The sequence below is a fragment of the Ranitomeya imitator genome, chromosome 4 (genome assembly GCF_032444005.1).
Source record: "Ranitomeya imitator isolate aRanImi1 chromosome 4, aRanImi1.pri, whole genome shotgun sequence".
NCBI lineage: Eukaryota > Metazoa > Chordata > Amphibia > Anura > Dendrobatidae > Ranitomeya > Ranitomeya imitator.
This window is the reverse complement of record NC_091285.1, coordinates 657,295,670-657,320,879: the sequence shown is the minus strand read 5'-3', so window position 1 is coordinate 657,320,879 and position 25,210 is coordinate 657,295,670. Positions and strand designations below refer to the sequence as shown.

The following is a 25,210-nucleotide window of genomic DNA, read 5'->3' as shown; positions in this document are numbered from 1 at the left end:
ACAGCCTGTTGAAGGTTTTATTTTGCTTTAGCAATATGGTGCATAAAAAGCATCCTTTTTCATCAGGGCCAGTGGCGCAATGGATAACGCGTCTGACTACGGATCAGAAGATTGTAGGTTTGACTCCTACCTGGCTCGAGGATGTTGCCGTGATCGTATAGTGGTTAGTACTCTGCGTTGTGGCCGCAGCAACCCCGGTTCGAATCCGGGTCACGGCATCTTATGGATTCTGTAGGAAGCTTTAAATTTGCTGCTTTGGAAATTTTGCAATCACTAAATAGCCATCTTCATCTCCTCCATCAATTCTCTATGTATGTGATGGTTTATTTCTGCCATGTAGTGATTTTACATCCTCACAAATTTTGAAAGAAAGAGAAACCTCAAAAATTAACAGTATATTTAAAAAGAAAAAGTTAGCCTCTCTTACAAGAAATTCTTTTAAACCCCTTCCCGACCTTTGACGCATACGCTGCGTCATGAAAGTCGGTGCCATTCCGACCCATGACGCAGCATATGCGTCATGGAAAGATCGCGTCCCTGCAGGCCGGGTGAAAGGGTTAACTCCCATTTCACCCGATCTGCAGGGACAGGGGGAGTGGTAGTTTAGCCCAGGGGGGGTGGCTTCACCCCCTCGTGGCTACGATCGCTCTGATTGGCTGTTGAAAGTGAAACTGCCAATCAGAGCGATTTGTAATATTTCACCTAAAAAACTGGTGGAAATATTACAATCCAGCCATGGCCGATGCTGCAATATCATCGGCCATGGCTGGAAACACTTATGTGCACCCACCCCACCCCTCCGATCGCCCCCCCCACCCCCCCCGATCTGTGGTCCGCTCCCCTCCGTCCTGTGCTCCGCTCCCCCGTCCTCCTGTCCGCTTCCCCGTGCACCAATCACACCCCCTGTGCTGCAATCAAACCCCCCCGCACTCCGATCCCCCCCCCGCACACAGCGACCCCCCCCCCCGTGCTCCGATCCACCCCCCCCGCACAGCGATCCCTCACCCCGTGCTCCAATCCTTCCCCGTGCTCCAATCCTCCCTCCCGTGTTCCGATCCACCCCCCCCCATGATCCGATCCACCCCCCGTGCTCCGACGCCCCCCCCGTGCCCTGATCTCCCCCCCTTATACTTACCTGGCCGCCCGAGGTCCGTCCGTCTTCTTTCCTGGGCGCCGCCATCTTCCAAAATGGCGGGCGCATGTGCAGTGCGCCCGCCGAATCTGCCGGCCGGCAGATTCGTTCCAGAGTGAATTTTGATCACTGAGATATATCCTATCTCAGTGATCAAAATAAAAAAAATAGTAAATGACCCCCCCCCTTTGTCACCCCCATAGATAGGGACAATAAAAAATATAAAGAATTTTTTTTTTTTTCACTAAGGTTGGGGTAAGAACTAGGGTTAGGGTTAGGGGTAGGGTTAGGGGTAGGGTTAGGGTAGGGTTAGGGGTAGGGGTAGGGTTAGGGCTAGGGTTAGGGGTAGGGGTAGGGTTAGGGCTAGGGTTAGGGTTAGGGTTAGGGTAGGGTTAGGGCTAGGGTTAGGGTTTCAGTATGTGCACACGTATTCTGGTCCTATGCGGATTTTTCCGCAGCGGATTTGAAAAATCCACAGTGCTAAACCGCTGCCGATTTATCGTGGATTTACCGCGGTTTTTCTGCGCATTTCACTGCGGTTTTACAACTGCGATTTTCTATTGGAGCAGTTCTAAATCCGCTGCGGAATCCGCAGAAAGAAGTGACATGCTGCGGAATGTAAACCGCTGCGTTTCCGTGCAGTTTTTCCGCAGCATGTGTACAGCGATTTTTGGTTCCCATAGGTTCACATTGAACTGTACACTCATGGGAAACTGCTGCGGATCCGCAGCGTTTTCCGCAGCGTGTGCACATACCTTTAGAATTAGGCCATGTGCACACGGTGCGGATTGGCCGCTGCGGATTCGCAGCAGTGTTCCATCAGGTTTACAGTACCATGTAAACATATGGAAAACCAAATCCGCTGTGCCCATGGTGCAGAAAATACCGCGCGGGAACGCTGCGTTGTATTTTCCGCAGCATGCCAATTCTTTGTGCGGATTCCGCAGCGTTTTACACCTGTTCCTCAATAGGAATCCACAGGTGAAATCCGCACAAAAAACACTGGAAATCCACGGTTAAATCCACAGGTAAAACGCAGTGCCTTTTACCCGCGGATTTTTCAAAAATGATGCTGAAAAATCTCATACGAATCCGCAACGTTGGCACATAGCCTTAGAGTTGGGTTGGAATTAGGGTTGTGGTTAGGGTTAGGGGTGTGTTGGGGTTAGGGTTGTGGTTAGGGGTGTGTTGGGGTTAGGGTTGTGATTAGGGTTACGGCTACAGTTGGGATAAGGGTTAGGGGTGTGTTGGAGGTAGAATTGAGGGGTTTCCACTGTTTAGGCACTTCAGGGGGTCTCCAAACGCAACATGGCGCCACCATTGATTCCAGCCAATCTTGTATTCAAAAATTCAAATGGTGCTCCCTCACTTCCGAACCCCGACGTGTGCCCAAACAGTGGTTTAACCCCCACATATGGGGTACCAGCATACTCAGGACAAAACTGCGCAACAATTACTGGGGTCCAACTTCTCCTGTTACCCTTGAGAAAATAAAAAATTGCTTGCTAAAACATCATTTTTGAGGAAAGAAAAATGATTTTTTATTTTCACGGCTCTGCGTTGTAAACGTCTGTGAAGCACTTGGGGGTTCAAAGTGCTCACCACATATCTAGATAAGTTCCTTGGGGGTCTAGTTTCCAAAATGGGGTCACTTGTGGGGGGTTTCTACTGTTTAGGCACACCAGGGGCTCTGCAAACGCAACATGACGCCCGCAGACCATTCCATCAAAGTCCTGCATTTCAAAAGTCACTACTTCCCTTCTGAGCCCCCACGTGTGCCCAAACAGTGGTTTACCCCCACACATGGGGCATCAGCGTACTCAGGAGAAACTGGACAACAACTTTTGTGGTCCAATTTCTCCTGTAACCCTTAGGAAAATAAAAAATTCTGGGCTAAAAAATTATTTTTGAGGAAAGAAAACGTATTTATTATTTTCACGGCTCTGCGTTATAAACTTCTGTAAAGCACTTGGGGGTTGAAAGTGCTCACCACACATCTAGATAAGTTCCTTTGGGGGTCTAGTTTCCAAAATGGGGTCACTTGTGGGGGGTTTCTACTGTTTAGGCACACCAGGGGCTCTGCAAACGCAATGTGACGCCCGCAGACCATTCCATCAAAGTCTGCATTTCAAAAGTCACTACTTCCCTTCTGAGCCCCCACAGTGTGCCCAAACAGTGGTTTACCCCCACACATGGGGTATCAGCGTACTCAGGAGAAACTGGACAACAACTTTTGTGGTCCAATTTCTCCTGTAACCCTTGGGAAAATAAAAAATTCTGGGCTAAAAAATTATTTTTGAGGAAAGAAAACGTATTTATTATTTTCACTGCTCTGTGTTATGAACTTCTGTGAAGCACTTGGGGGTTCAAAGTGCTCACCTCACATCTAGATAAGTTCCTTTCGGGGTCTAGTTTCCAAAATGGGGGTCCACTTGTGGGGGGTTTCTACTGTTTAGCCACATCAGGGGCTCTGCAAACGCAACGTGACGCCCGCAGAGCATTCCATCAAAGTCTGCATTTCAAAACGTCACTACTTCACTTCCGAGCCCCAGCATGTGCCTAAACAGTGGTTTTACCCCCACATATGGGGTATCAGCGTACTCAGGAGAAAACTGGACAACAACTTTTGGGGTCAAATTTCTCCTGTTACCCTTGGGAAAATAAAAAATTGCGGGCTAAAATTCATTTTTGAGAAAATAATTTTTTTTTTTTATTTTCATGGCTCTGCGTTATAAACTTCTGTGAAGCACTTGAGGGTTCAAAGTGCTCACTACACATCTAGATTAGTTCCTTTGGGGGTCTAGTTTCCAAAATGGGGTAATTTGTGGGGGATCTCCAATGTTTAGGCACACAGGGGCTCTCCAAACGCGACATGGTGTCCGCTAATGATTGGAGCTAATTTTCCATTTAAAAAGCCAAATGGCGTGCCTTCCCTTCTGAGCCCTTGCCGTGCGCGCCCAAACAGTGGTTTACCCCACATATGGGGTACTCTGCATACTCAGGACAAACTGGACAACAACATTTGTGGTCCAATTTCTCCTATTACCATTGGCAAAATAGGAAATCCAGGCTAAAAAATCATTTTTGAGAAAAGAAAAATTATTTTTTATTTTCATGGCTCTGCATTATAAACTTCTGTGAAGCACCTGGGGTTTAAAGTGCTCAGTATGCATCTAGATAAGTTCCTTGGGGGGTCTAGTTTCCAAAATGGGGTCACTTGTGGGGGAGCTCCATTGCATAGGCACACAGGGGCTCTCCAAATGCGACATGGTGTCCGCTAACAATTGGAGCTAATTTTCCATTCAAAAAGTTAAAAGGCGCGCCTTCCCTTCCGAGCCCTGCCGTGTGCCCAAACAGTGGTTTACCCCCACATATGAGGTATCGGCGTACTCGGGAGAAATTGCTCAACAAATTTTAGGATCCATTTTATCCTATTGCCCATGTGAAAATGAAAAAATTGAGGCGAAAATAAATTTTTTGTGAAAAAAAAGTACTTTTTCATTTTTACGGATCAATTTGTGAAGCACCTGAGGGTTTAAAGTGCTCACTAGGCATCTAGATAAGTTCCTTGGGGGGTCCAGTTTCCAAAATGGGGTCACTTGTGGGGGAGCTCCAATGTTTAAGCACACAGGGTCTCTCCAAACGCGACATGGTGTCATTCAAAAAGTCAAATGGCGCTCCTTCCCTTCCGAGCCTTACCATGTGCCCAAACAGTGGTTTACCCCCACATGTGAAGTATCGGTGTACTCAGGAGAAATTGCCAAACAAATTTTAGGATCCATTTTATCCTGTTGTCCATGTGAAAATGAAAAAATTGAGGCTAAAAGAATTTTTTTGTGAAAAAAAAGTACTTTTTCATTTTTACGGATCAATTTGTGAAGCACCTGGGGGTTTAAAGGGCTCACTATGCATCTAGATAAGTTCCTTGGGGCGTCTAGTTTCCAAAATGGGGTCACTTGTGGGGGAGCTCCAATTTTTAGGCACACGGGGGCTCTCCAAATGTGACATGGTGTCCGCTAAAGAGTGCAGCCAATTTTTCATTCAAAAAGTCAAATGGCGCTCCTTCCCTTCCAAGCCCTGCCGTGCGCCCGAACAGTGGTTTACCCCCACATATGAGGTATCGGCGTACTCAGGACAAATTGGACAACAACGTACGTGGTTCAGTTTCTCCTTTTACCATTGGGAAAATAAAAAAATTGTTGCTGAAAAATCATTTTTGTGACTAAAAAGTTAAATGTTCATTTTTTCCTTCCATGTTGCTTCTGCTGCTGTGAAGCACCTGAAGGGTTAATAAACTTCTTGAATGTGGTTTTGTGCACCTTGAGGGGTGCAGTTTTTAGAATGGTGTCACTTTTGGGTATTTTCAGCCATATAGACCCCTCAAACTGACTTCAAATGTGAGGTGGTCCCTAAAAAAAATGGTTTTGTAAATTTCGTTGTAAAAATGAGAAATCGCTGGTCAAATTTTAACCCTTATAACTTCCTAGCAAAAAAAATTTTGTTTCCAAAATTGTGCTGATGTAAAGTAGACGTGTGGGAAATGTTATTTATTAACTATTTTGTGTCACATAACTCTCTGGTTTAACAGAATAAAAATTCAAAATGTGAAAATTGCGAAATTTTCAAAATTTTCGCCAAATTTCCGTTTTTATCACAAATAAACACAGAATTTATTGACCTAAATTTACCACTAACATGAAGCCCAATATGTCACGAAAAAACAATCTCAGAACCGCTAGGATCCATTGAAGCGTTCCTGAGTTATTACCTCATGAAGGGACACTGGTCAGAATTGCAAAAAACGGCAAGGTCTTTAAGGTCAAAATAGGCTGGGTCATGAAGGGGTTAAGGGAAAAACAGTAGTAACTATCAAGCTCACCACATCATCATGCATCGGGGCACCCAGCTGCGCTGCGCTATTTAGTCAGTTGAATGATAGGTGGTTTTTAAGTCTCTCTCTCTCTCTCTCTCTCTCTCTCTCTCTCTCTCTCTCTCTCTCTCTCTCTCTCTCTCTCTCTCTCTCTCTCTCTCTCCAGGTACTCGTTAAGCTGGTTACAGTTAAGATAGTAATATTAGCAAAGATTAAATCTCACATACAGATGCAAAATCATATATAATTATTGTGTTTCAAGCATAAGTTCCGGATCATACAAAACTGCTTAGCTTGAGTTTCGCATTTGATTGGCAGAAAATAAAGCACTTATGGCAATGTCACTCTGTTGCAGGCATAAGATTTCTTTTGTTTCAGGAAATATACAGCAAACTTCAATTTCGCATGATTTCTTTTAACTGCCAACTTGTGATTTCGCTTTCTCACAAAATGTGAGAAAAATGGAATCCTCACACATGAATTCAGGAAGATGGAAATTCTTCAGTCTCAAGCATGAATTTCAGATAGCACAAAATTAGTTAGTTTCTGCTGGTGAGTGGATTGGCAAGAAAAGAAAGACTCATGTGGCGATGATAGCCTGTTGAAGGTTTTATTTTGCTTTAGCAATATGGTGCATAAAAAAGCATCCTTTTTCATCAGGGCCAGTGGCGCAATGGATAACGCGTCTGACTACGGATCAGAAGATTGTAGGTTCGACTCCTACCTGGCTCGAGGATGTTGCCGTGATCGTATAGTGGTTAGTACTCTGCGTTGTGGCCGCAGCAACCCCGGTTCGAATCCGGGTCACGGCACCTTATGGATTCTGTAGGAAGCTTTAAATTAGCTGCTTTTGGAAATTTTGCAATCACTAAATAGCCATCTTCATCTCCTCCATCAATTCTCTATGTATGTGATGGTTTATTTCTGCCATGTAGTGATTTTACATCCTCACAAATTTTGAAAGAAAGAGAAACCTCAAAAATTAACAGTATATTTAAAAAGAAAAAATTAGCCTCTCTTACAAGAAATTCTTTTAAGGGAAAAACAGTAGTAACTATCAAGCTCATCACATCATCATGCATCGGGGCACCCAGCTGCGCTATTTAGTCAGTTGAATGATAGGTGGTTCTCTCTCTCTCTCTCTCTCTCTCTCTCTCTCTCTCTCTCTCTCTCTCTCTCTCTCTCTCTCTCTCTCTCTCTCTCTCTCTCTCTCTCTCCTTTCAACAACTCTTATTTGCCAGGTACTCGTTTCGCTGGTTACACTTAAGATAGTAATATTAGCAAAAATTAAATCTCACATACAGATGCAAAATCATATATAATTATTGTGTTTCAAGCATAAGTTCCGGATCATACAATACTGCTTAGCTTCAGTTTCGCATTTGATTGGCAGAAAATAAAGCACTTATGGCAATGTCACTCTGTTGCAGGCATAAGATTTCTTTTGTTTCAGGAAATATACAGCAAACTTCAATTTCGCATGATTTCTTTTAACTGCCAACTTGTGATTTCGCTTTCTCACAAAATGTGAGAAAAAAGGAATCCTCACATATGAATTCAGGAAGATGGAAATTCTTCAGTCTCAAGCATGAATTTCAGATAGCACAAAATTAGTTAGTTTCTGCTGGTGAGTGGATTGGCAAGAAAAGAAAGACTCATGTGGCGATGACAGCTTATTGAAGGTTTTATTTTGCTTTAGCAATATGGTGCATAGAAAAGCATCCTTTTTCATCAGGGCCAGTGGCGCAATGGATAACGCGTCTGACTACGGATCAGAAGATTGTAGGTTCGACTCCTACCTGGCTCGAGGATGTTGCCGTGATCGTATAGTGGTTAGTACTCTGCGTTGTGGCCGCAGCAACCCCGGTTCGAATCCGGGTCACGGCATCTTATGGATTCTGTAGGAAGCTTTAAATTAGCTGCTTTTGGAAATTTTGCAATCACTAAATAGCCATCTTCATCTCCTCCATCAATTCTCTATGTATGTGATGGTTTATTTCTGCCATGTAGTGATTTTACATCCTCACAAATTTTGAAAGAAAGAGAAACCTCAAAAATTAACAGTATATTTAAAAAGAAAAAATTAGCCTCTCTTACAAGAAATTCTTTTAAGGGAAAAACAGTAGTAACTATCAAGCTCATCACATCATCATGCATCGGGGCACCCAGCTGCGCTATTTAGTCAGTTGAATGATAGGTGGTTCTCTCTCTCTCTCTCTCTCTCTCTCTCTCTCTCTCTCTCTCTCTCTCTCTCTCTCTCTCTCTCTCTCTCTCTCTCCAGGTACTCGTTAAGCTGGTTACAGTTAAGATAGTAATATTAGCAAAGATTAAATCTCACATACAGATGCAAAATCATATATAATTATTGTGTTTCAAGCATAAGTTCCGGATCATACAAAACTGCTTAGCTTGAGTTTCGCATTTGATTGGCAGAAAATAAAGCACTTATGGCAATGTCACTCTGTTGCAGGCATAAGATTTCTTTTGTTTCAGGAAATATACAGCAAACTTCAATTTCGCATGATTTCTTTTAACTGCCTACCTTGTGATGTCGCTTTCTCACAAAATGTGAGAAAAATGGAATCCTCACACATGAATTCAGGAAGATGGAAATTCTTCAGTCTCAAGCATGAATTTCAGATAGCACAAAATTAGTTAGTTTCTGCTGGTGAGTGGATTGGCAAGAAAAGAAAGACTCATGTGGCGATGATAGCCTGTTGAAGGTTTTATTTTGCTTTAGCAATATGGTGCATAAAAAAGCATCCTTTTTCATCAGGGCCAGTGGCGCAATGGATAACGCGTCTGACTACGGATCAGAAGATTGTAGGTTCGACTCCTACCTGGCTCGAGGATGTTGCCGTGATCGTATAGTGGTTAGTACTCTGCGTTGTGGCCGCAGCAACCCCGGTTCGAATCCGGGTCACGGCACCTTATGGATTCTGTAGGAAGCTTTAAATTAGCTGCTTTTGGAAATTTTGCAATCACTAAATAGCCATCTTCATCTCCTCCATCAATTCTCTATGTATGTGATGGTTTATTTCTGCCATGTAGTGATTTTACATCCTCACAAATTTTGAAAGAAAGAGAAACCTCAAAAATTAACAGTATATTTAAAAAGAAAAAATTAGCCTCTCTTACAAGAAATTCTTTTAAGGGAAAAACAGTAGTAACTATCAAGCTCATCACATCATCATGCATCGGGGCACCCAGCTGCGCTATTTAGTCAGTTGAATGATAGGTGGTTTCTCTCTCTCTCTCTGTCTCTCTCTCTCTCTCTCTCTCCTTTCAACAACTCTTATTTGCCAGGTACTCGTTTCGCTGGTTACACTTAAGATAGTAATATTAGCAAAAATTAAATCTCACATACAGATGCAAAATCATATATAATTATTGTGTTTCAAGCATAAGTTCCGGATCATACAAAACTGCTTAGCTTCAGTTTCGCATTTGATTGGCAGAAAATAAAGCACTTATGGCAATGTCACTCTGTTGCAGGCATAAGATTTCTTTTGTTTCAGGAAATATACAGCAAACTTCAATTTCGCATGATTTCTTTTAACTGCCAACTTGTGATTTCGCTTTCTCACAAAATGTGAGAAAAAAGGAATCCTCACATATGAATTCAGGAAGATGGAAATTCTTCAGTCTCAAGCATGAATTTCAGATAGCACAAATAATTAGTTAGTTTCTGCTGGTGAGTGGATTGGCAAGAAAAGAAAGACTCATGTGGCGATGACAGCTTATTGAAGGTTTTATTTTGCTTTAGCAATATGGTGCATAGAAAAGCATCCTTTTTCATCAGGGCCAGTGGCGCAATGGATAACGCGTCTGACTACGGATCAGAAGATTGTAGGTTCGACTCCTACCTGGCTCGAGGATGTTGCCGTGATCGTATAGTGGTTAGTACTCTGCGTTGTGGCCGCAGCAACCCCGGTTCGAATCCGGGTCACGGCATCTTATGGATTCTGTAGGAAGCTTTAAATTAGCTGCTTTTGGAAATTTTGCAATCACTAAATAGCCATCTTCATCTCCTCCATCAATTCTCTATGTATGTGATGGTTTATTTCTGCCATGTAGTGATTTTACATCCTCACAAATTTTGAAAGAAAGAGAAACCTCAAAAATTAACAGTATATTTAAAAAGAAAAAATTAGCCTCTCTTACAAGAAATTCTTTTAAGGGAAAAACAGTAGTAACTATCAAGCTCATCACATCATCATGCATCGGGGCACCCAGCTGCGCTATTTAGTCAGTTGAATGATAGGTGGTTTCTCTCTCTCTCTCTCTCTCTCTCTCTCTCTCTCTCTCTCTCTCTCTCTCTCTCTCTCTCTCTCTCTCTCTCTCTCTCTCTCTCTCCAGGTACTCGTTAAGCTGGTTACAGTTAAGATAGTAATATTAGCAAAGATTAAATCTCACATACAGATGCAAAATCATATATAATTATTGTGTTTCAAGCATAAGTTCCGGATCATACAAAACTGCTTAGCTTGAGTTTCGCATTTGATTGGCAGAAAATAAAGCACTTATGGCAATGTCACTCTGTTGCAGGCATAAGATTTCTTTTGTTTCAGGAAATATACAGCAAACTTCAATTTCGCATGATTTCTTTTAACTGCCTACCTTGTGATGTCGCTTTCTCACAAAATGTGAGAAAAATGGAATCCTCACACATGAATTCAGGAAGATGGAAATTCTTCAGTCTCAAGCATGAATTTCAGATAGCACAAAATTAGTTAGTTTCTGCTGGTGAGTGGATTGGCAAGAAAAGAAAGACTCATGTGGCGATGATAGCCTGTTGAAGGTTTTATTTTGCTTTAGCAATATGGTGCATAAAAAAGCATCCTTTTTCATCAGGGCCAGTGGCGCAATGGATAACGCGTCTGACTACGGATCAGAAGATTGTAGGTTCGACTCCTACCTGGCTCGAGGATGTTGCCGTGATCGTATAGTGGTTAGTACTCTGCGTTGTGGCCGCAGCAACCCCGGTTCGAATCCGGGTCACGGCACCTTATGGATTCTGTAGGAAGCTTTAAATTAGCTGCTTTTGGAAATTTTGCAATCACTAAATAGCCATCTTCATCTCCTCCATCAATTCTCTATGTATGTGATGGTTTATTTCTGCCATGTAGTGATTTTACATCCTCACAAATTTTGAAAGAAAGAGAAACCTCAAAAATTAACAGTATATTTAAAAAGAAAAAATTAGCCTCTCTTACAAGAAATTCTTTTAAGGGAAAAACAGTAGTAACTATCAAGCTCATCACATCATCATGCATCGGGGCACCCAGCTGCGCTATTTAGTCAGTTGAATGATAGGTGGTTTCTCTCTCTCTCTCTGTCTCTCTCTCTCTCTCTCCTTTCAACAACTCTTATTTGCCAGGTACTCGTTTCGCTGGTTACACTTAAGATAGTAATATTAGCAAAAATTAAATCTCACATACAGATGCAAAATCATATATAATTATTGTGTTTCAAGCATAAGTTCCGGATCATACAAAACTGCTTAGCTTCAGTTTCGCATTTGATTGGCAGAAAATAAAGCACTTATGGCAATGTCACTCTGTTGCAGGCATAAGATTTCTTTTGTTTCAGGAAATATACAGCAAACTTCAATTTCGCATGATTTCTTTTAACTGCCAACTTGTGATTTCGCTTTCTCACAAAATGTGAGAAAAAAGGAATCCTCACATATGAATTCAGGAAGATGGAAATTCTTCAGTCTCAAGCATGAATTTCAGATAGCACAAATAATTAGTTAGTTTCTGCTGGTGAGTGGATTGGCAAGAAAAGAAAGACTCATGTGGCGATGACAGCTTATTGAAGGTTTTATTTTGCTTTAGCAATATGGTGCATAGAAAAGCATCCTTTTTCATCAGGGCCAGTGGCGCAATGGATAACGCGTCTGACTACGGATCAGAAGATTGTAGGTTCGACTCCTACCTGGCTCGAGGATGTTGCCGTGATCGTATAGTGGTTAGTACTCTGCGTTGTGGCCGCAGCAACCCCGGTTCGAATCCGGGTCACGGCATCTTATGGATTCTGTAGGAAGCTTTAAATTAGCTGCTTTTGGAAATTTTGCAATCACTAAATAGCCATCTTCATCTCCTCCATCAATTCTCTATGTATGTGATGGTTTATTTCTGCCATGTAGTGATTTTACATCCTCACAAATTTTGAAAGAAAGAGAAACCTCAAAAATTAACAGTATATTTAAAAAGAAAAAATTAGCCTCTCTTACAAGAAATTCTTTTAAGGGAAAAACAGTAGTAACTATCAAGCTCATCACATCATCATGCATCGGGGCACCCAGCTGCGCTATTTAGTCAGTTGAATGATAGGTGGTTTCTCTCTCTCTCTCTCTCTCTCTCTCTCTCTCTCTCTCTCTCTCTCTCTCTCTCTCTCTCTCTCTCTCTCTCTCTCTCTCTCCAGGTACTCGTTAAGCTGGTTACAGTTAAGATAGTAATATTAGCAAAGATTAAATCTCACATACAGATGCAAAATCATATATAATTATTGTGTTTCAAGCATAAGTTCCGGATCATACAAAACTGCTTAGCTTGAGTTTCGCATTTGATTGGCAGAAAATAAAGCACTTATGGCAATGTCACTCTGTTGCAGGCATAAGATTTCTTTTGTTTCAGGAAATATACAGCAAACTTCAATTTCGCATGATTTCTTTTAACTGCCTACCTTGTGATGTCGCTTTCTCACAAAATGTGAGAAAAATGGAATCCTCACACATGAATTCAGGAAGATGGAAATTCTTCAGTCTCAAGCATGAATTTCAGATAGCACAAAATTAGTTAGTTTCTGCTGGTGAGTGGATTGGCAAGAAAAGAAAGACTCATGTGGCGATGATAGCCTGTTGAAGGTTTTATTTTGCTTTAGCAATATGGTGCATAAAAAAGCATCCTTTTTCATCAGGGCCAGTGGCGCAATGGATAACGCGTCTGACTACGGATCAGAAGATTGTAGGTTCGACTCCTACCTGGCTCGAGGATGTTGCCGTGATCGTATAGTGGTTAGTACTCTGCGTTGTGGCCGCAGCAACCCCGGTTCGAATCCGGGTCACGGCACCTTATGGATTCTGTAGGAAGCTTTAAATTAGCTGCTTTTGGAAATTTTGCAATCACTAAATAGCCATCTTCATCTCCTCCATCAATTCTCTATGTATGTGATGGTTTATTTCTGCCATGTAGTGATTTTACATCCTCACAAATTTTGAAAGAAAGAGAAACCTCAAAAATTAACAGTATATTTAAAAAGAAAAAATTAGCCTCTCTTACAAGAAATTCTTTTAAGGGAAAAACAGTAGTAACTATCAAGCTCATCACATCATCATGCATCGGGGCACCCAGCTGCGCTATTTAGTCAGTTGAATGATAGGTGGTTTCTCTCTCTCTCTCTGTCTGTCTCTCTCTCTCTCTCTCCTTTCAACAACTCTTATTTGCCAGGTACTCGTTTCGCTGGTTACACTTAAGATAGTAATATTAGCAAAAATTAAATCTCACATACAGATGCAAAATCATATATAATTATTGTGTTTCAAGCATAAGTTCCGGATCATACGAAACTGCTTAGCTTGAGTTTCGCATTTGATTGGCAGAAAATAAAGCACTTATGGCAATGTCACTTTGTTGCAGGCATAAGATTTCTTTTGTTTCAGGAAATATACAGCAAACTTCAATTTCGCATGATTTCTTTTAACTGCCAACTTGTGATTTCGCTTTCTCACAAAATGTGAGAAAAATGGAATCCTCACACATGAATTCAGGAAGATGGAAATTCTTCAGTCTCAAGCATGAATTTCAGATAGCACAAAATTAGTTAGTTTCTGCTGGTGAGTGGATTGGCAAGAAAAGAAAGACTCATGTGGCGATGATAGCCTGTTGAAGGTTTTATTTTGCTTCAGCAATATGGTGCATAAAAAAGCATCCTTTTTCATCAGGGCCAGTGGCGCAATGGATAACGCGTCTGACTACGGATCAGAAGATTGTAGGTTCGACTCCTACCTGGCTCGAGGATGTTGCCGTGATCGTATAGTGGTTAGTACTCTGCGTTGTGGCCGCAGCAACCCCGGTTCGAATCCGGGTCACGGCACCTTATGGATTCTGTAGGAAGCTTTAAATTAGCTGCTTTTGGAAATTTTGCAATCACTAAATAGCCATCTTCATCTCCTCCATCAATTCTCTATGTATGTGATGGTTTATTTCTGCCATGTAGTGATTTTACATCCTCACAAATTTTGAAAGAAAGAGAAACCTCAAAAATTAACAGTATATTTAAAAAGAAAAAATTAGCCTCTCTTACAAGAAATTCTTTTAAGGGAAAAACAGTAGTAACTATCAAGCTCATCACATCATCATGCATCGGGGCACCCAGCTGCGCTATTTAGTCAGTTGAATGATAGGTGGTTTCTCTCTCTCTCTCTGTCTCTCTCTCTCTCTCTCTCTCTCCTTTCAACAACTCTTATTTGCCAGGTACTCGTTTCGCTGGTTACACTTAAGATAGTAATATTAGCAAAAATTAAATCTCACATACAGATGCAAAATCATATATAATTATTGTGTTTCAAGCATAAGTTCCGGATCATACAAAACTGCTTAGCTTCAGTTTCGCATTTGATTGGCAGAAAATAAAGCACTTATGGCAATGTCACTCTGTTGCAGGCATAAGATTTCTTTTGTTTCAGGAAATATACAGCAAACTTCAATTTCGCATGATTTCTTTTAACTGCCAACTTGTGATTTCGCTTTCTCACAAAATGTGAGAAAAATGGAATCCTCACATATGAATTCAGGAAGATGGAAATTCTTCAGTCTCAAGCATGAATTTCAGATAGCACAAAATTAGTTAGTTTCTGCTGGTGAGTGGATTGGCAAGAAAAGAAAGACTCATGTGGCGATGACAGCCTGTTGAAGGTTTTATTTTGCTTTAGCAATATGGTGCATAGAAAAGCATCCTTTTTCATCAGGGCCAGTGGCGCAATGGATAACGCGTCTGACTACGGATCAGAAGATTGTAGGTTCGACTCCTACCTGGCTCGAGGATGTTGCCGTGATCGTATAGTGGTTAGTACTCTGCGTTGTGACCGCAGCAACCCCGGTTCGAACCTGGGTCACGGCACCTTATGGATTCTGTAGGAAGCTTTAAATTAGCTGCTTTTGGAAATTTTGCAATCATTAAATAGCCATCTTCATCTCCTCCATCAATTCTCTATGTATGTGATGGTTTATTTCTGCCATGTAACATAGTAACATAGTAACATAGTTAGTAAGGCCGAAAAAAGACATTTGTCCATCCAGTTCAGCCTATATTCCATCATAATAAATCCCCAGATCTACGTCCTTCTACAGAACCTAATTGTATGATACAATATTGTTCTGCTCCAGGAAGACATCCAGGCCTCTCTTGAACCCCCCGACTGAGTTCGCCATCACCACCTCCTCAGGCAAGCAATTCCAGATTCTCACTGCCCTAACAGTAAAGAATCCTCTTCTATGTTGGTGGAAAAACCTTCTCTCCTCCAGACGCAAAGAATGCCCCCTTGTGCCCGTCACCTTCCTTGGTATAAACAGATCCTCAGCGAGATATTTGCATTGTCCCCTTATATACTTATACATGGTTATTAGATCGCCCCTCAGTCGTCTTTTTTCTAGACTAAATAATCCTAATTTCGCTAATCTATCTGGGTATTGTAGTTCTCCCATCCCCTTTATTAATTTTGTTGCCCTCCTTTGTACTCTCTCTAGTTCCATTATATCCTTCCTGAGCACCGGTGCCCAAAACTGGACACAGTACTCCATGTGCGGTCTAACTAGGGATTTGTACAGAGGCATTATAATGCTCTCATCATGTGTATCCAGACCTCTTTTAATGCACCCCATGATCCTGTTTGCCTTGGCAGCTGCTGCCTGGCACTGGCTGCTCCAGGTAAGTTTATCATTAACTAGGATCCCCAAGTCCGTCTCCCTGTCAGATTTACCCAGTGGTTTCCCATTCAGTGTGTAATGGTGACATTGATTCCTTCTTCCCATGTGTATAACCTTACATTTATCATTGTTAAACCTCATCTGCCACCTTTCAGCCCAAGTTTCCAACTTATCCAGATCCATCTGTAGCAGAATACTATCTTCTCTTGTATTAACTGCTTTACATAGTTTTGTATCATCTGCAAATATCGATATTTTACTGTGTAAACCTTCTACCAGATCATTAATGAATATGTTGAAGAGAACAGGTCCCAATACCGACCCCTGCGGTACCCCACTGGTCACAGCGACCCAGTTAGAGACTATACCATTTATAACCACCCTCTGCTTTCTATCACTAAGCCAGTTACTAACCCATTTACACACATTTTCCCCCAGACCAAGCATTCTCATTTTGTGTACCAACCTCTTGTGCGGCACGGTATCAAACGCTTTGGAAAAATCGAGATATACCACGTCCAATGACTCACCGTGGTCCAGCCTATAGCTTACCTCTTCATAAAAACTGATTAGATTGGTTTGACAGGAGCGATTTCTCATAAACCCATGCTGATATGGAGTTAAACAGTTATTCTCATTGAGATAATCCAGAATAACATCCCTCAGAAACCCTTCAAATATTTTACCAACAATAGAGGTTAGACTTACTGGCCTATAATTTCCAGGTTCACTTTTAGAGCCCTTTTTGAATATTGGCACCACATTTGCTATGCGCCAATCCTGCGGAACAGACCCTGTCGCTATAGAGTCCCTAAAAATAAGAAATAATGGTTTATCTATTACATTACTTAGTTCTCTTAGTACTCGTGGGTGTATGCCATCCGGACCCGGAGATTTATCTATTTTAATCTTATTTAGCCGGTTTCGCACCTCTTCTTGGGTTAGATTGGTGACCCTTAATATAGGGATTTCATTGTTTCTTGGGATTTCACCTAGCATTTCATTTTCCACCGTGAATACCGTGGAGAAGAAGGTGTTTAATATGTTAGCTTTTTCCTCGTCATCTACAACCATTCTTTCCTCACTATTCTTTAAGGGGCCTACATTTTCAGTTTTTATTCTTTTACTATTGATATAGTTGAAGAACAGTTTGGGATTAGTTTTACTCTCCTTAGCAATGTGCTTCTCTGTTTCCTTTTTGGCAGCTTTAATTAGTTTTTTAGATAAAGTATTTTTCTCCCTATAGTTTTTTAGAGCTTCAATGGTGCCATCCTGCTTTAGTAGTGCAAATGCTTTCTTTTTACTGTTAATTGCCTGTCTTACTTCTTTGTTTAGCCACATTGGGTTTTTCCTATTTCTAGTCCTTTTATTCCCACAAGGTATAAACCGCTTACAGTGCCTATTTAGGATGTTCTTAAACATTTTCCATTTATTATCTGTATTCTTATTTCTGAGGATATTGTCCCAGTCTACCAGATTAAGGGCATCTCTAAGCTGGTCAAACTTTGCCTTCCTAAAGTTCAGTGTTTTTGTGACTCCCTGACAAGTCCCCCTAGTGAAAGACAGGTGAAACTGTACAATATTGTGGTCGCTATTTCCTAGATGCCCGACCACCTGCAGATTTGTTATTCTGTCAGGTCTATTAGATAGTATTAGGTCTAAAAGTGCTGCTCCTCTGGTTGGATTCTGCACCAATTGTGAAAGATAATTTTTCTTGGTTATTAGCAGAAACCTGTTGCCTTTATGGGTTTCACAGGTTTCTGTTTCCCAGTTAATATCCGGGTAGTTAAAGTCCCCCATAACCAGGACCTCATTATGGGTTGCAGCTTCATCTATCTGCTTTAGAAGTAGACTTTCCATGGTTTCTGTTATATTTGGGGGTTTGTAACAGAACCCAATGAGAATTTTGTTACCATTTTTCCCTCCATGAATTTCGACCCATATGGACTCGACATCCTCATTTCCTTCGCTAATATCCTCCCTTAAAGTGGACTTTAGACAAGACTTTACATAGAGACAAACCCCTCCTCCTCTCCGATTTTTACGATCCTTTCTAAACAGACTGTAATCCTGTAAGTTAACTGCCCAGTCATAGCTTTTATCTAACCATGTCTCGGTTATTCCCACTATGTCAAAGTTACCTGTAGATATTTCTGCTTCTAGTTCTTCCATCTTGTTTGTCAGGCTTCTGGCATTTGCAAGCATGCAGTTTAGAGGATTTTGTTTTGTTCCAATCTCCTCGCTGTGGATTGTTTTAGAAATGTTCTTACCTCCCTTCTGAGTTTGTTTTCCTGGATCTTCTTTGTTCAAGTCTAATGTTTTTCTTCCCGTCCCCTCTTCTTCTAGGGATGTAGTGATTTTACATCCTCACAAATTTTGAAAGAAAGAGAAACCTCAAAAATTAACAGTATATTTAAAAAGAAAAAATTAGCCTCTCTTACAAGAAATTCTTTTAAGGGAAAAACAGTAGTAACTATCAAGCTCATCACATCATCATGCATCGGGGCACCCAGCTGCGCTATTTAGTCAGTTGAATGATAGGTGGTTTCTCTCTCTCTCTCTCTCTCTCTCTCCAACTCTTATTTGCCAGGTACTCGTTTCGCTGGTTACACTTAAGATAGTAATATTAGCAAAAATTAAATCTCACATACAGATGCAAAATCATATATAATTATTGTGTTTCAAGCATAAGTTCCGGATCATACAAAACTGCTTAGCTTGAGTTTCGCATTTGATTGGCAGAAAATAAAGCACTTATGGCAATGTCACTCTGTTGCAGGCATAAGATTTCTTTTGTTTCAGGAAATATACAGCAAACTTCAATTTCGCATGATTTCTTTTAACTGCCAACTTGTGATTTCGCTTTCTCACAAAATGTGAGAAAAATGGAATCCTCACACATGAATTCAGAAAGATGGAAATTCTTCAGTCTCAAGCATGAATTTCAGATAGCACAAAATTAGTTAGTTTCTGCTGGTGAGTGGATTGGCAAGAAAAGAAAGACTCATGTGGCGATGACAGCCTGTTGAAGGTTTTATTTTGCTTTAGCAATATGGTGCATAAAAAAGCACCATAAGTTTCGACTCCTACCTGGCTCGAGGATGTTGCCGTGATCGTATAGTGGTTAGTACTCTGCGTTGTGGCCGCAGCATCCCTGGTTTGAATCCGGGTCACGGCATATTATGGATTCTGTAGAAAGCTTTAAATTAGCTGCTTTTTGAAATTTTGCAATCACTAAATAGCTAAGGTTATGTTTCCACGTTCAGGATTTGATCATGGTTTCACGCAGGTAAAATCTGCACCTGAGGTAACTGGCAGGTCACCTGAGTTTTTCATGCTTTTTTTATACGGATGTGTGTGTTTTTGTAAGCTCAATAAAGATATACAAAAAAAAAGGGTGATGTCACTTCATGTCCAACCTCTTCATTTACATACTCCATTTAAGAATAATGTTTAGACACACAGACAGATGATAGATAACAGATACGATAGATAGATCTATTTATCTATTGTATCTATCTATAAATATATCTATCGATAGATATATCTATAGATAGCTAGATAGATCGCTAGATAGATTGCTAAATAGATAAATAGATAATACCAAACACGATGTTTAGTATATCTATGTATCTATAGATATATCTTTGTATCTTTAGTATATGTATCTATCTATATAATCATATAAGAGGTACTTCCGTCTGTCTGTCTGTAACGGAAATCCCGCGTCGATGATTGGTCGCTGCCTGACGGCCGCGAGCAATCAGTGACAGGCTTAGTCCGGCTGCGAATTGGCCCCTCCCTACAATTCTACAGTCAGTGCCCCCTCCCTAGTCCACTCAGCACCAATGTGTCGCCCCATCCTGGACCAACTTTTTGCTATTGATGCTGGCTATGCAGCATCAATAGTAAAAAGATATGTTAAAAATAAAAAATCATGCTATTTTGACCTTCCATCGGCTCTGCAGCTTTCCCGCTGCTCCCGATGCATTGCAAAATTACCCAGTTGACTTAGTAGAGGTCTCACGAGACTGCTAAGTCATCTGAGTAATTTCACAATACATCTCTGGGAACGGAAGCTGCCGGCTGCATTGCGAGGACGACAGAAGGCGAGTATATACCTATTTTTTAATTCTTTTTTTCACAGGGATATGGTGCCCACACTGCTGTATACTACATGGGCTGTGTTATATACTGCGTGGGCTGTGCTATATACTGCGTGGGCTGTGCTATATACTACGTGGGCTGTGCTATATACTATGTGGGCTGTTACATACTACATGGCTGCTATATACTACGTGGCTGCTATATACTATGTGGCTGTGCTATCTACTGCGTGGGCTGTGTTATATACTACATGGCTGCTATATACTACGTGGCTGTGCTATCTACTACGTGGCTGTTATATTCTACGTGGGCTGTGCTATATAATACATCGCTGTGCTATACACTGCATGGGCTGTGCTATATACTATGTGGCTATGCTACATACAACGTGGCTGTGCTATATACAACGTGGCTGTGCTATATACTGCGCAGCTGGCCGCGACCTATCAGCGATATTGGCTCGGAATTTAACCCCCACTCACAGCGCGACGTACTTAAATACAGTACAGACCAAAAGTTTGGACACACCTTCTCATTTATAGATTTTTCTGTATTTTCTTGACTATGAAAATTGTACATTCACATTGAATGCATCAAAGCTATGAATTACCACATGTGGAATTATATACTTAACAAAAAAGTGTGAAACTGAAAATATGTCTTATATTCTAGGTTCTTCAAAGTAGCCACCTTTTGCTTTGAGGACTGCTTTGCACACTCTTGGCATTCTCTTGACCAGCTTCAAGAGGTAGTCACCGGGAATGGTCTTCCAACAATCTTGAAGGAGTTCCCAGATATGCTTAGCACTTGTCCCTTTTGCCTTCACTCTGCGGTCCAGCTCACCCCAAACCATTTCGATTGGGTTCAGGTCTGGTGACTGTGGACGCCAGGTCATCTGGCGAAGCACCCCATCACTCTCCTTCTTGGTCAAATAGCCCTTACACAGCCTGGAGGTGTGTATGGGTCATTGTCCAGTTGAAAAATAAATGATAGTCCAACTAAAATCAAACCAAATGGAATAGCATGCCGCTGCAAGATGCTGTGGTAGCCATGCTGGTTCAGTATGCCTTCAACTTTGAATAAATCCTCAACAGTGTTACCAGCAAAGTGCCCCCACACCATCACACCTCCTCCTCAATGCTTCACGGTGGGAACCAGGCATGTAGAGTCCATCCGTTCACCTTTTCTGCGTCGCACAAAGACACGGTGGTTGGAACCAAAGATCTCAAATTTGGACTCATCAGACCAAAGCACAGATTTCCACTGGTCTAATGTCCATTCCTTGTGTTCCTTAGCCCAAACAAGTCTCTTCTGCTTGTTGCTGGTCCTTAGCAGTGGTTTCCTAGCAGCTATTTTACCATGAAGGCCTGCTGTACAAAGTCTCCTCTTAACAGTTGTTGTAGAGATGTGTCTGCTGCTTGAACTCTGTGTGGCATTGACCTGGTCTCTAATCTGAGCTGCTGTTAACCTGCTATTTCTGAGGCTGGTGACTCGGATAAACTTATCCTCAGAAGAAGAGGTGACTCTTGGTCTTCCTTTCCTAGGGCGGTCCTCATGTGAGCCAGTGTCTTTATAGCGCTTGATGGTTTTTGCAACTGCATTTGAGGACACTCAAAGTTTTCCCAATTTTTCAGACTGACTGACCTTCATTTCTTAAACTAATGATGGCCACTTGTTTTTCTTTACTAAGCTGCTTTTTTCTTGCCAGAATACAAATTCTAGTCTATTCAGCTGTGTATCCACCAGACTTCTGCACAACACAACTGATGGTCCCAACCTTATTCATAAGGCAAGAAATCCCACTTATTAAACCTGACAGGGCACACCTGTGAAGTGAAAACCATTCCCGGTGACTACCTCTTGAAGCTAATCAAGAGAATGCCAAGAGTGAGCAAAGCAGTCATCAAAGCAAAAGGTGGCTACTTTGAAGAACCTAGAATATAAGACATATTTTCAGTTGTTTCACACTTTTTTGTTAAGTATATAATTCCACATGTGTTAATTCATAGTTTTGATGCCTTCAGTGTGAATGTACAATTTTCATAGTCATGAAAATACAGAAAAATCTTTAAATGAGAAGGTGTGTCCAAACTTTTGGTCTGTACTGTACATACATATTCTAGAACACCCAATGCGTTAGAATCAAGCCACCATCTAGTATATTATATATTATACAGGTCTGTTTGTCTGTAACGGAAATCCAGCGTTGCTGATTGGTCGCGGACGGTTGGCACGACCAATCAAGAGACAGGTGCAGTCCAGCCGCGAATTGGCACGGGACTAAAACCATTCTTCGCTGATTGCTTGCGGCTGGCCGCAACAGATCAGCGATATTGCAGCAGGATTTTAACACCACTTTGTAAATAAACTATATATTCTAGAATACCCGATGCATTCGAATCGGGCCACCATCTAGGAGATATGTAATAGCAAGGCTGATGCTTATTAATGAATGAACTCTAACCCTGAAACCCAAACTCCAACCCTAAAACCCAAACTCCAACCCTAAAACCCAAACTCCAACCCTAAAACCCAAACTCCAACCCTAAAACCCAAACTCCAACCCTAAAACCCAAACTCCAACCCTAAAACCCAAACTCCAACCCTAAAACCCAAACTCCAACCCTAAAACCCAAACTCCAACCCTAAAACCCAAACTCTAACCCTAAAACCCAAACTCTAACCCTAAAACCCAAACTCTAACCCTAAACCTAACACACAAACTCTAACCCTAAACCTAACACACAAACTCTAACCTTAAACCTAACACACAAACTCTAACCCTAAACCTAACACACAAACTCTAACCCTAAACCTAACACACAAACTCTAACCCTAAACCTAACACACAAACTCTATCCCTAAACCTAACACACAAACTCTATCCCTAACACAAACTCTAACCCTAGGGATCCTAACCCTAACCCTTAGGGTTAGGATCACTTAGGGTTAGGGTTTGGGGGGTAGCTTATCTGTGTATTCTTGTGTTTTTCTATAAAACGCATGCAAACGCATGTGCTTAAAAACGCATGCGTTTACATAGACATCAATACGTGTTTTATGCCGAAAAAAAAAACGCATGTGTTTTTTTGCGGCAAAAAAACGCCCCTACAATTACTACATGTTGCATTTCTGCAAAACAACGCATGCAGAGAAAAAACGCATGCGTTGCAAAAACGCGCAAAAACGCAAAAAAAAAGAAAAAACGCAAGTGTGAGACCAGCCTTAGCCCCTCTCTTCCCACTCCCCTGTAGCGGTGAGATATGGGGTAATAAGGGGTTAATGTCACCTTGCTATTGTAAGGTGACATTAAGCCTGGTTAATAATGGAGAGGTGTCAATAAGACGCCTATCCATTATTAATCCCAGAGTAGTGAAAGGGTTAAAAAAAAAAAAAAAGACAGCCATAAAAAAGTATTTTAATATTCTTAATATAACCATACTCGATCGCCTGCAAAAAAATAAAAATAATAAACCAACCGTATACTACCTGTCCGCTGCAGTCCAATTAATAACTAATGTCCCACAACGATCTCCCTTATAGAACAGTGACATTAGGTGATGTCACTGCTCTATAGGCCCTCCAGGGACACACTAAAAGGAGACAATGGCTCCTGCTGTGTATCACTGAGGTTACCTTAGTTCAGGGTCTCACTTTCTGGCAAAAGCTGCATGGGAATTTTACCACACAGCAGTACCACAATTGAGACTAGGTACTATTTCTCACAGGGGCGTAGGAATACATTGCTGAAGGATAACTTCTGTCATTGTATTCCTGGAGCCCCTGGAGAGTGGTCGCATCAGCTGTTGTGGCTGCTCTCCACGGGAGATCATCGTGGGACACATTTTAATTGGATATCTGCGGATTCAGGGAGTATAGTGTTTGTTTATTATTTTAGTACTTTTTACAGGTGACAATGGCTTCGGGGATCAAGATGACAAGGTAATGGAGAGTATGTACGCTATGTTTAATGTACTGTATGTCTATATGTATGTAGTGTATGCATGTGTTGTATGGTGCATGTCGCATGGTGCATGTCGCACGGTGCACGTCGCATGGTGCATGTGGTACGCCGCACGGTGCACGATGTGTGTCGCACGGTGCACGTTGTGTGTCGCACGGTGCACGTTGTGTGTCGCACGGTGCATGTTGTATGTCGCACATCACATGGTGCACGTCACATGGTGCATGTCGCATGGTGCATGTTGTATGTTTCATGGTGCATGTTGCACGTCGCATGGTGCACGTTGTATGTCGCATGGTGCACGTTGTATATCGCATGGTGCACGTTGTATGTCGCATGGTGCACGTTGTATGTCGCATGGTGAACGTGGTATGTCGCATGGTGCACGTTATATGTCGCATGGTGCACGTTGTATGTCGCATGTTGTGTGTGCACACTGTCTAGACGAGTCCAGCTCTGCTACATCTGGATGCCTGACATCCAGATGTAGCAGAGCCTGATCAGATGTTTGTCAGAACCAGACTAGTGACTGGAGATAACTCCCGGTCACGTGCTCGGCAGTTCTCGCGATAAGTTATCGCGAGAGCTGCAGTGGACGAGGGACTTCCAGCGGTGGGAAAGGCGAGCCGGCAGACATGCATAGTGAGCTGCATTTAAGCAGTTACTACGCATGTGACTAATCATTAGATGCGGTTTTACCGCATCTAATGATAGTCTATGGTAAATTTATGGCCGCATGTCTGCCGCCTGAATGTTTTACCGCATAGTGGAGACAGGATTTCACGAAATCCGCCTCCACTATCCTTTAACATTTGGACGCTGCGTGCTTGACGCTGCGGCTCTAAGCAGCGTCAAACACGCAGCGTTTCCTGAACGTGGAAACATACCCTCAATGGGAGGGAATATAATTGGTGCCATCATGCTGGACTCCTAGAAAACCTATCACTGGTAGGTCTAATGCCTACTTTCCAGGACGTCCCATCTGACAGCACCAACAGGAGAATACCAGAGGATATGATTAACCCCTTCATGACCTTGGGATTTTCCGTTTTTCCGTGTTTGTTTTTCACTCCCCTCCTTCCCAGAGCCATAACCTTTTTATTTTTCCGTCAATATGGCCATGTGAAGGCTTATTTTTTGCGGGACGAGTTGTTCTTTTGAACGATATCATTGGTTTTACCATGTCGTGCACTAGAAAATGGGAA

At 41.8% G+C, this 25,210-nt stretch overlaps 19 non-coding genes across 19 annotated transcripts; all 19 read left to right on the top strand.

The window, feature by feature from the left end:
• The first annotated feature begins 65 nt into the window (after positions 1-65).
• Positions 66-138, top strand: TRNAR-ACG (transfer RNA arginine (anticodon ACG)). Its single transcript has one exon. It is a non-coding gene; the product is annotated as a tRNA-Arg (tRNA).
• Positions 139-146: 8 nt separating this feature from the next.
• TRNAH-GUG (transfer RNA histidin (anticodon GUG)) lies at positions 147-218 on the top strand. The gene has a single exon. It is a non-coding gene; the product is annotated as a tRNA-His (tRNA).
• A 6,443-nt stretch (positions 219-6,661) lies between these two features.
• Positions 6,662-6,734, top strand: TRNAR-ACG (transfer RNA arginine (anticodon ACG)). Its single transcript has one exon. It is a non-coding gene; the product is annotated as a tRNA-Arg (tRNA).
• An 8-nt stretch (positions 6,735-6,742) lies between these two features.
• TRNAH-GUG (transfer RNA histidin (anticodon GUG)) lies at positions 6,743-6,814 on the top strand. The gene has a single exon. It is a non-coding gene; the product is annotated as a tRNA-His (tRNA).
• A 922-nt stretch (positions 6,815-7,736) lies between these two features.
• Positions 7,737-7,809, top strand: TRNAR-ACG (transfer RNA arginine (anticodon ACG)). The gene has a single exon. It is a non-coding gene; the product is annotated as a tRNA-Arg (tRNA).
• An 8-nt stretch (positions 7,810-7,817) lies between these two features.
• Positions 7,818-7,889, top strand: TRNAH-GUG (transfer RNA histidin (anticodon GUG)). Its single transcript has one exon. It is a non-coding gene; the product is annotated as a tRNA-His (tRNA).
• Positions 7,890-8,777: 888 nt separating this feature from the next.
• On the top strand, positions 8,778-8,850 carry TRNAR-ACG (transfer RNA arginine (anticodon ACG)). The gene has a single exon. It is a non-coding gene; the product is annotated as a tRNA-Arg (tRNA).
• Positions 8,851-8,858: 8 nt separating this feature from the next.
• TRNAH-GUG (transfer RNA histidin (anticodon GUG)) lies at positions 8,859-8,930 on the top strand. Its single transcript has one exon. It is a non-coding gene; the product is annotated as a tRNA-His (tRNA).
• Positions 8,931-9,803: 873 nt separating this feature from the next.
• TRNAR-ACG (transfer RNA arginine (anticodon ACG)) lies at positions 9,804-9,876 on the top strand. The gene has a single exon. It is a non-coding gene; the product is annotated as a tRNA-Arg (tRNA).
• An 8-nt stretch (positions 9,877-9,884) lies between these two features.
• On the top strand, positions 9,885-9,956 carry TRNAH-GUG (transfer RNA histidin (anticodon GUG)). The gene has a single exon. It is a non-coding gene; the product is annotated as a tRNA-His (tRNA).
• An 899-nt stretch (positions 9,957-10,855) lies between these two features.
• On the top strand, positions 10,856-10,928 carry TRNAR-ACG (transfer RNA arginine (anticodon ACG)). The gene has a single exon. It is a non-coding gene; the product is annotated as a tRNA-Arg (tRNA).
• An 8-nt stretch (positions 10,929-10,936) lies between these two features.
• On the top strand, positions 10,937-11,008 carry TRNAH-GUG (transfer RNA histidin (anticodon GUG)). Its single transcript has one exon. It is a non-coding gene; the product is annotated as a tRNA-His (tRNA).
• Positions 11,009-11,877: 869 nt separating this feature from the next.
• Positions 11,878-11,950, top strand: TRNAR-ACG (transfer RNA arginine (anticodon ACG)). Its single transcript has one exon. It is a non-coding gene; the product is annotated as a tRNA-Arg (tRNA).
• Positions 11,951-11,958: 8 nt separating this feature from the next.
• TRNAH-GUG (transfer RNA histidin (anticodon GUG)) lies at positions 11,959-12,030 on the top strand. Its single transcript has one exon. It is a non-coding gene; the product is annotated as a tRNA-His (tRNA).
• Positions 12,031-12,925: 895 nt separating this feature from the next.
• Positions 12,926-12,998, top strand: TRNAR-ACG (transfer RNA arginine (anticodon ACG)). The gene has a single exon. It is a non-coding gene; the product is annotated as a tRNA-Arg (tRNA).
• Positions 12,999-13,006: 8 nt separating this feature from the next.
• On the top strand, positions 13,007-13,078 carry TRNAH-GUG (transfer RNA histidin (anticodon GUG)). The gene has a single exon. It is a non-coding gene; the product is annotated as a tRNA-His (tRNA).
• An 871-nt stretch (positions 13,079-13,949) lies between these two features.
• Positions 13,950-14,022, top strand: TRNAR-ACG (transfer RNA arginine (anticodon ACG)). Its single transcript has one exon. It is a non-coding gene; the product is annotated as a tRNA-Arg (tRNA).
• An 8-nt stretch (positions 14,023-14,030) lies between these two features.
• TRNAH-GUG (transfer RNA histidin (anticodon GUG)) lies at positions 14,031-14,102 on the top strand. The gene has a single exon. It is a non-coding gene; the product is annotated as a tRNA-His (tRNA).
• An 873-nt stretch (positions 14,103-14,975) lies between these two features.
• On the top strand, positions 14,976-15,048 carry TRNAR-ACG (transfer RNA arginine (anticodon ACG)). Its single transcript has one exon. It is a non-coding gene; the product is annotated as a tRNA-Arg (tRNA).
• Positions 15,049-25,210: the final 10,162 nt, after the last annotated feature.